The 9,097-nt window shown below is 42.5% G+C and overlaps 1 protein-coding gene across 4 annotated transcripts in view; it reads left to right on the top strand.

Annotated features, from left to right (window-relative positions):
• Positions 1 to 319: 319 nt before the first annotated feature.
• The window catches only part of LOC132392509 (TRAF family member-associated NF-kappa-B activator-like), a 99,627-nt gene continuing 90,849 nt past the window's right edge, over positions 320 to 9,097 (top strand). For 2 of the 4 annotated variants that reach the window (XM_059966461.1, XM_059966458.1), the window contains exon 1: positions 320 to 3,171. The gene's annotated coding sequence lies outside the window, so the exon portion shown is untranslated. Of the gene's footprint in view, positions 3,253 to 9,097 lie in introns of all 4 variants that reach the window. The other 2 variants (XM_059966459.1, XM_059966457.1) reach the window with 1 other exon arrangement.

Genomic DNA, 9,097 nt, shown 5'->3' with positions numbered 1-9,097 from the left:
CCATGATGTGTATAAAAAAATTACATAAAAATATTTGATAACATTTTTTGAAGAGGCCATTAGATAAAATTGAAGTACCTGAAATGCAAATGGTTCAACTGTTCCGTTTGATATCAGAAAATGTATACAGTATACAACCTGAAATTCTTACTCTTTGGAGGCATCCACAAAACAGAAGAACCCCAAAGAATGAATGACAGAAAAAATGTTAGAATCCCAAAGCCTTCATCCTCCTCCTCCCATGCACAGGCAGCAGCAAAGCATCAACCTTCCCTCCCCCCCCCCCCACCTGACTCAGCAAAAGCATTATTCCCCCACCTCCCACCATGCAAGCAATAACAAAGCCACCAAAGAGACCATGATCTGGAGCAGCCTGTGTCAGTTTTTTGCTGCTCCTTTTCATTGAAAAAAAACAAGTTTTTTTCCATATTATGGGCTGCCTGCCAGGTTGTTACCCATTCACTTAACCTGCCTATGTACTCCCTCGTCTTGCTTTGCATAGCCACTTTGATATACCATTTGATTCAACACCAATCCTTATAGCACCCCTCCTATTTGTCCCAGCATCCTAACCTGAAAATTACTTGTTCAATTCTGCTGTTTCCTAGTAATAAACTATCTTCAGTTCTGCATATCCTCTACATCATGCGCTCTAATGTTATTGAATTATTTCTTGTGTGGCATTCTATAGAAATCCTTCTGGAAGTCTAAATACACCACATCAATTGGTTCACCCTTATCCTATGGATTTCAACCATTAAAAAAACACCAACTGTGTTGTCAAAAATTATTTAACTTTCGTAAGTCCTTACTTTTATTTTCTCAGAGCTTGCCACTGGACTTGAGTTTTTCCAAGCAATCCCAAGCATTCCTTCTGCGTTGCCCGCTGCAGTGGACGCATGTTTTTTCTTCATCTGTTTCTCTCTGATGCTCACTGTATTCCTCTGAACATGGTCATGCTTTTAAAGTTCACAGTTAAGCTTGTGTTGAAGCAGCAAAGTCTGATTCTCTTTTTCTGCTGTTTTGGCCATAAGTGAGGAACAAGGGGAGCAGTTCCTTAGATCACTGACTTGAGACACTGGATCAATTTCTTTTCCCACAGCCTCTACTGCTATTTACAACACTTCGTGTAGTTATATCAGATTATCTGCATTGAAATTGTGTTTGTTTCTTAAATATTATTTTTAGAGGTGCACTTAGATTTATATTTACTATCATTGACTAAGATGTATGTTGTTAACCGGCAGTAGTACCATGAAAAGACATAAAATTACTATCAGTTACAAAAATAGGGTAAATAAAAAAAAGGAATAACAAGGTAGTGTTCGTGGACCGTATTAGAAATCTGATGTCAGAGAAGGAGCTGTTCCTAAATCATTGAGTGTGGGTCTTCAGGCTCCTGTACCTCCTGCCAGATGATAATAACAAGAAGAGGGCATACCCCCTGATGGTAAGGTTCCTTAGTGATGGATGCCAACTTCTTGTCTGCTTGTTTCTCTACCTAATGGATACCAAACTTCCTGCCCAAGACAGCAAGCAGTAGCAGAGACTTGTGAGTGCAAGTCACTCCGTCACATAAAACAACTTTTCCAGTCTCAAGTAAACAGCTAACAGGATCAATAAGTCCTCGCACTCACCACCTAGTCATTCTCTTTTCTCTCCTCTCCTATTGAGCAGAAGATACAAAAGCCTAAGAACCACAAGACTCAAGGACACCAGTTATCAGACTCTTAAACAGACCTCTCATACACTAAAAGATAAACTCTCCATTTCCAAAACTACATCATCATGGCCCTTGTCTATATATACAGTACTTCCTCTGTAACTCTAACTCTATTTTCTGCATTCTGTTTGTGTTTACAACATTGGGTAATTATCTGTGACATGATCTGTTTGGATGACACACAAAACAAAAACTTCTCAGTGGATCTTATTGAACCAATGCCAATGATCTAGTTAGTGATTCAAATGTTAGTTTTGCTTTGGAGGAACGGTTGGTATCTTTCTCATTGACTGGATCATTTTGTATTAAATAAGGTTGAATGAGTAAAGAAAAATTTCAAAGATGTTGCTGGGGGATGACCTAAGTTATCAGGAAATATTGAATAGGTTTCAGCTTTATTCCTTAGAACATCGACGATTAAGGGGAGATTTGATAGTTATACAAGATTATGAGGGTATAGATAGGGTAAATGAAAGCAAGCTATTTTCACTGACATTGGGTGGGACAACCAGAGGTCATGGGTTAAGGATGAAAGGTGTACAGTTTAAAAGGAACATGACTGGAAACCTTTTTACTCAGAGGACTGTGAATGTGTGGAATGAGCTGCTGGCACAAGTAGTGCAGGCCAGCTTGATTTCAATGTCTATTTAAGATAAGTACATGGATGGTAGGGGTATGGAGGGCAATGGTCTGGGTGCAGGTTGATAGGAGTAGCAGTTTAAATGGCTTGGCATAGACTAGAGGGCTGAGGACTGGTTTCTGTTCCGTACTTCTGTATGACGTGTGGTGCCTGGCCAAGTGGTTAAGGCTTTGGACCAAGCCGAGTCAATGTGTTGTGTCCTTGAGCAAGGCACTTAACCACCCAGCTGAAAATGGGTACTGGCAAAATGCTGGGGGTTAACCTCGCAATAGACTGGTGTCCAATCCTGGGGGAGTCTCCTACTCTCTCAGTTGCTTCATACCAGGGAAACCAGCATAAGCACCAGCTTGATGGACACACTTTAACTTCAACTTCTCTATGACTTGAAAGGATATGGAGGAGGCAGAAGAATGGGGTTAAAAGAGAAAATGGATCAACCATGACGAAATGGTAGGATGTACTGGATGGGCCAAATGGTCTGGTCTTTATCTCGTATGGTCTCATAGTCTTAAAAAGTACAGAACTAGCTGCCCTATGACTCTATTAATGGATGTCCTAAAGCGTGTTGATTTTTAAATCTTTTTCCCCGAAGCAATGAACCCCTCCACCTGAAAGTCCCAGGTTGCGCACCGTTGGGTCGGAGAATGCCCCGATTAAGCGGCGGGACGGAGGGTGGGGCCCAGCTTCCTTCTCTCGGGTGCCTGAAAGCAGCAAGGCGGAAGTCAGAGGGCTCAGAGGCCGGGGATTTCCCACTGGGGACTTCCGAGCTCCTCTCGGCCGTCGGGGAGCAGCCAATGAGGCGGCGCCGGTGAGTAAACTAGCAGCGCCAGAGGGACCGAGATTGCAGCTCCGCCGGGAGGGTTCGGGCTCCTGGCCGCCTCTGATGTCGGTAAGTGCCGGTAAAGGTCCGAACGGAGAGGGCAGCCGCGCTCCCATACCTGGGGCTGGCCTCACTCCGTCCCGGGGCGGTGAGACCAGATGCCGGGCGGCGCTGCCCTTTAAACGCTGTTGGGGCTCGGGTAAACTTGCCGAGGCCTAGTGAAGGGCGCTGCTTTTCCCAATGTTGAGGGCAGCTCCTACCTATTTGCCTCTGTCCCCTCCCCTTTCATGTGATCGGAAACACGGCGAGCAACTTCTGTCTTATATCATCACTGCAAACCGCTTTCTCGGGAGTTTTTGCGCTGTATGTTTCTTTAAAGTGCAGTTGGAAAACTAACCAGCATTAATATTTTGCCATTTGGCCGAGTGACGGAATGGTCCCTTCCGCTCCCATTTACTATGTTGTGAATATCGTTGACAAGTCCTTCGCCGAGGGAAGTTATGAGTGGGACGTCTAAAGAACAGTACCGCAGATGTTGAATGTCTGCAGTAAAACAAATACTGTTAATTCACTACTGTTAAATGTTCAAGCAACATCCGTGAGAGACAACTCAGGTCAATGATCCTTCATCAGATTTCAGAAATGTTAGCAGAAGAGGAGCCGAACTGAAGGACGAGTCCAGAGGCAGAAGAGATCAATTGAGGTGACAGGTCCAAGTCAAAGAATGGTAAAGGCAATGGTACATGACTGAAGGTTAACCTCAGCCAGGATGTAATGTTAAGGCTTTATAAGACGCTGGTGAGGCCTCGCTTGGAGTATTACGAGCAGATTTAGGTCTCTTATCTAAGAATGGATGTGCAGTCATTGAAGACGGTTCAAAGGAGGTTCACGAAAAGGTCCGCAGATGAAAGGCTTATTATATGAGGAGCATTTGATGGCTCTGGGCCTGTACTCACTGGAATTCAGAAGAATAAGGGGGGAATTAACCTGTTGAAAGGCCTTGACAGAGTGGATGTGGAGAGGATGTTTCCTGTGGCGAGAGAGTCTAAGACTTGAGGCCAATACTTCAGAATAGAAGGGCGTCCATTTAGAATGGAGGTGAGGAGGGGTTTCTTTAGCCAGAGAGTGGTGAATCGGTGGAATTTGTTGCCACAGGCGGCTGTGGAGGCAATGTCATTGGGTATATTTAAGGCAGAGGTTGATAGATCTGTGATTAGCCAGGGCATGAAGGGATACAGGGATAAGGCAGGATATAGGGTCTCAGAGGGAAATGGATCAGTCATAATCCAGAGCAGACTTGATAGGCCAAATGAACTAATTCTGCTCTTGTATTTTATGGTTTTATCTGGAGGAAGTATAAATAGAAAGAAACATAAACATAAGAGATTCTGCTGATGCTGGAAATCCAGTGAAATGCTGGAGGAACTCAGTGGGCCAGACAGCATGTATAGAGAGAATAAAGAGTTGATGTTTCAGGCTGAGACACTTCATTAGGTCTTGGATGCAATGGGTGGGGTTTAGAAACCAGAATAGGAAGGTAAGGGGAAGGGAAGAAGTACAAGCTGGTAGATTGTCGATGAGGGGGATGGTGGGTGGGGGAGGGGTGATGAAGTGAGAAGTTGGAATGTGATAGGTGGAAAGGGTTATAAGCTGAAGAAGGGGGGAATTTGATAGGGAGGAGAGTGGACCATGGGAGAAAGGGGAGAAGGAGGAACTCCAGAGGGAGGTGATGGGCAAGTGAGAAGAAGAGGAGGATTAAGAGGGAAAATGGAAGAGGGAATAGATAAGGAAAGAAAAGGGAATTACCAGAAGTTGGAGAAATTGATGCAATTTGGAGAAAGAATTGTGTCTATTATCACCATCTTGTATGATGTGAAATGTGATTTTTTTTGCAAAGGTGGTAGACTGTAAAGAGAATAAAATCACTATAAATTACAAAATGAATGCAAAAAAAGTAAAAATACTTGGGTTGAAGAAGGATTAAAAATATGTTGAGTACTGGAGTTAAGAAATAGAAAGATGACAATTGCTGAAAATTAATCCCAGAAGACTTTTGGAAGGTGAGGTGCTGTTGTTCAAGCTTCATTTAGGCATTGTTGATCAGGTTTTGGAGAATGAAACTAGAGGTCCAAGTCGAGATAGATTGGGAACTAAAATTCCAGGCAACTCAGACAGCATGAATGACGAGGATAAAGTCATTCTATTAAGCTGTTACCCATTTGTTTTCTACAATGCAGAGGAATCCACACTGAGCATTAAATACAGTACACCAAACAGAAAAAACGTGCAAGTAAATTGCTGTTTCACCTGGAGAGTGCTTTTGGGAAGGGCAGCTATTGTTCTTGCAGTCACATAGGAAGGTGCTATGGGAGGAAGTATTGACAGAAGTGGAAGAGCAGACCAAAGCACTCCAGAGGAAACAGCCCCCTTGGAATGCTTAAATTAGGGTAGGTGCAATAGATATATTGTGTTGGAGCTGTTGTAAGTCTGAAACAGCAAAGCCATGAATGTGCTGTGGATGGAGCAAAGACAAAGATGGGAAAATATCTTCCTTGCTCTGAAAGTGAAGAAAAGGGAAGAGAGCAGGAATGTGAGAAATAGAATAGGCATGGCTGAGGGCCTTATTAATTGAGGTAGAGGAGAACCAATCATCAGAGAGGGGGTAGGAAGAACTAATGGAGGTATTATTTTGGAAGGTTGTATCATCAAATCAGATATGGTGGTCTTGAGTAGAATGGACATCTTAAGAAGTGTAGCTCTAGTAGTGGTGGGAATCTGTAGGTTTGCGAAAGATGCTGGACTGAGGCTACGTCCACACTAGACTGGATAAATCCATAACCGAATCTTTTTCTCTTCGTTTTTACCCTGCATCCACACTAAAACGGCATTTTCGTCCCCCGAAAACGGAGATTTTCAGAAACGCTGTCCAGAGGGCGTAATTTTGAAAATGCTGGATTGGCCGGAGCAGTGTGGACGGGGTAACCGGAGAAATCTGAAAACGCTGTCATGGCGTGCCAGAACAGATGGTGACGGCAGCGCGCCATTTCATTGTTTTCTGGACCGCAACCTAACAATTTCAGAACAGACGGCAAAGAGACTGAAGCCAGAAAAGTTAGAAATGTACTCACCAAATGCTTTGACCCATAACTTAACTGAATAAATAATTATACTCATTTTGCCCTGTTTTCTGTCCTTGCTCGTATGAGGGTGGTTTATCTATTGATGCAAGTACTCCTCTGACAATAGATGTGTAACAGCCTAATGTAGCATTGTATGGAAATAGAAGATAATACTGATGCAGACATGTTTTATACATTTAACAAGGAGATTTGTTAATGCAACAGAGTTTGTTAGTTTTTCAATGTTCGTCGCCAGCAGGGTCATACTGTCCATGAACTCCTTGTTAGTTGCCTCCATACGCTCCAATATTTGTTTGTTTTTTACTTTTAAGTCCTGCGCGAGAGCCAACAGCTGTCCGTCGTTTAATTTTTTCCTAGTCTGTAACTGAACAAACGCACACCATCTTTCATGGCGAGATTCGACACCAAATATGTCGCTTGTTTTTGGTAGATGTGTCCTGTGCATGCACAGTAGAAGGAGATTTGCCAAAATATCCGTTTTAATGTGGACAGAGATATTTTTTAAAACGCCTAGTGTGGACACCTATCATTTTTACGCAAAACCAGCGTTTTCAAAATTATCTAGTCTACTGTGGACGTAGCCTGAGATTTTACCCTGAATTGAAAAACCAAGGTGTCAAAAAAGGAAAGAGTCAGTGATATTCCAGTTGAAGGTATGAATAGGGCAGAAGCTGGCTCAGTGAAGGTATCATACTTTCTAACTCAACAAGGAGGTAGGGGAGTAGTTTTAATACAGTCAATAATGCATCAGAAAGAGAAATGAGGTGGGGAGGGGTGGAAACGTGACTGCAAAGATCAATAAAACAGAGAAAGTTTGCCTGTCTCAGAGGTAGCCATAGCTTGTACTCCCTACAGATTCCCACAGCTACCTCTTTGGTAGTGGTAGGAAAGATTGTTCAGAGTTCACCCAGGCAGTGAAGGATGGTAGTGGATTCAGACTGAATTCATTCAAGGAAGAAGCAAAGAAACTTCTGTGTTCTAGCAGGAGATTGGGGATAAAACATTCCCTCCCCCTTCCCCTCTTCTTCTGTTCTTCACTCTGGCTCCTTACCACTTATATCCCCTCCTTCCCTTTCTCCTATGGTCCACTCTCCCTTCCTATCAGATTTCTTCCCCTCCATCCACCTGGCTTCACCTATCACCTTCTAACTATCCTCCTTCCCCTCGCCCCCCCCCACCAACTTTTGTTATTCTGATGTCTTCCCCTGTCTATTCAGTCCCTGAAGAATCAATCATATTGCTAACAAACTTGTATCATACAAAATTAAATGTTGGAGGAACTCAGCAAATCAGACAGCATCGGTGGAGGGGAATAAACAGTGGATCTGATAAAGAGTCTCCACCCCTAAACATCGACTGTTTGTTCATTTCCATAGATGCTCCCTGACCTACAGAATTCTTACAGCATGTTGTGCGTGTGTTGCTAGAAGGTGATTAGATAGACGTATAGTGAAACAGCCATTGGGAAGGTAAATTAAGGTGTTAACAGTGTGGTGGGGAGGAGTTTATTATCAGAAAAAGTTTATATATAGCTGGGAAGTGGTTGGACAAGGGAGCAAGAAAAGAGTTGAGAGGAAGAAATGAATTTTGTATTATTCTTGTTTACACAAGAATGCATAAAACAAGAACAGTTAGAATGAGAAATGGTTTCTTCTCCCAGGCCATTAGGCCTGAACTCTTTGTATTTGAAGTGTTAATCTGCTCTGTACCTTACAATATTTAATATTAATGCACTTCACTTATGTGTGATTCTTCTGTAGATTTTATCCTCACTTTTGTAAGTTATGTGTTATGTGTTCTTTACTCCCTGTTCAAGGAAATGTTGTCTCATTTCTATATACATTATATAATAATATACATGGATATAATGTATATAGTTAAGTGACAATAAACTTGACTTGACACATGCATTTCAGGTCTCTGTCTTTTTCTTAATTTTGTCTCATCAAATACTTCACCATCTTACTCTGGTTGTTTTAATCACTTCTGGCTCTCTGTACATCTTTCTTCCTCCGATTAACCAGAAATGAAATGGCTGAGAGTGCTGAAAACACATTCCTTAAGTTCTTCTCAATGTCCCTGGCGCAGAGTTAGCTGTGTTTATGATTAGCTGTCCATCCGTTTGTCCCAATATGTGACTGTTAAAGATTATACTTTGAGTAGAAAGAAGTAGAATTTCAGTTAAGATCTATGTATACTAACGCTGGATGTAGGAAAGTGATTTCTGCTTATTAGTAAACATCTTGCTTCAGGGCATATCCATGCAGTTACAAAGAAGGCTCAAAGGTGGCTCTTTCATTAGGAGTTTGAGATTTGATTTACGTTACCGAAGACACTTGCAAACTTTTTACATGTGTACCGTGAAGAGCATTCTAGCTGGCTGCATCACCCTCTGGTAAGGTGGGGGTGGGGGCTACTGCACAGGACTGAAAGAAACTGCAGGAAGTTGTGAACTCAGTCAGCTCCATCGGCGGATCAGCCTCCGTAGTATTCAGGACATCTGCAAGGAGCGACGCCTCAAAAAGGCAGCATTAAGGACCTCCGAGGCACGCCCTCTTCTCATTGCTACCATTAGGGAGAAGGTACAGGAGCCTGAAGACACACACTTAAAGTTCAAAGTAAAATTTATTATCAGAGTACATACGTGTCACCACATATACAGTTTCTGTGGGCGTACTTAGCAAATCTATAGAACAATAACTGTAAACTAACTGTGCAAATGCAGCTGTAAGTAAATAGCAATAAATAATATGAAATAACAACATAAAAGCGTC

The sequence above is a fragment of the Hypanus sabinus genome, chromosome 4 (genome assembly GCF_030144855.1).
Source record: "Hypanus sabinus isolate sHypSab1 chromosome 4, sHypSab1.hap1, whole genome shotgun sequence".
Lineage (NCBI taxonomy): Eukaryota > Metazoa > Chordata > Chondrichthyes > Myliobatiformes > Dasyatidae > Hypanus > Hypanus sabinus.
Note: the sequence above shows the minus strand (reverse complement) of the source record. Positions and strands in the feature narration are given on the sequence as shown.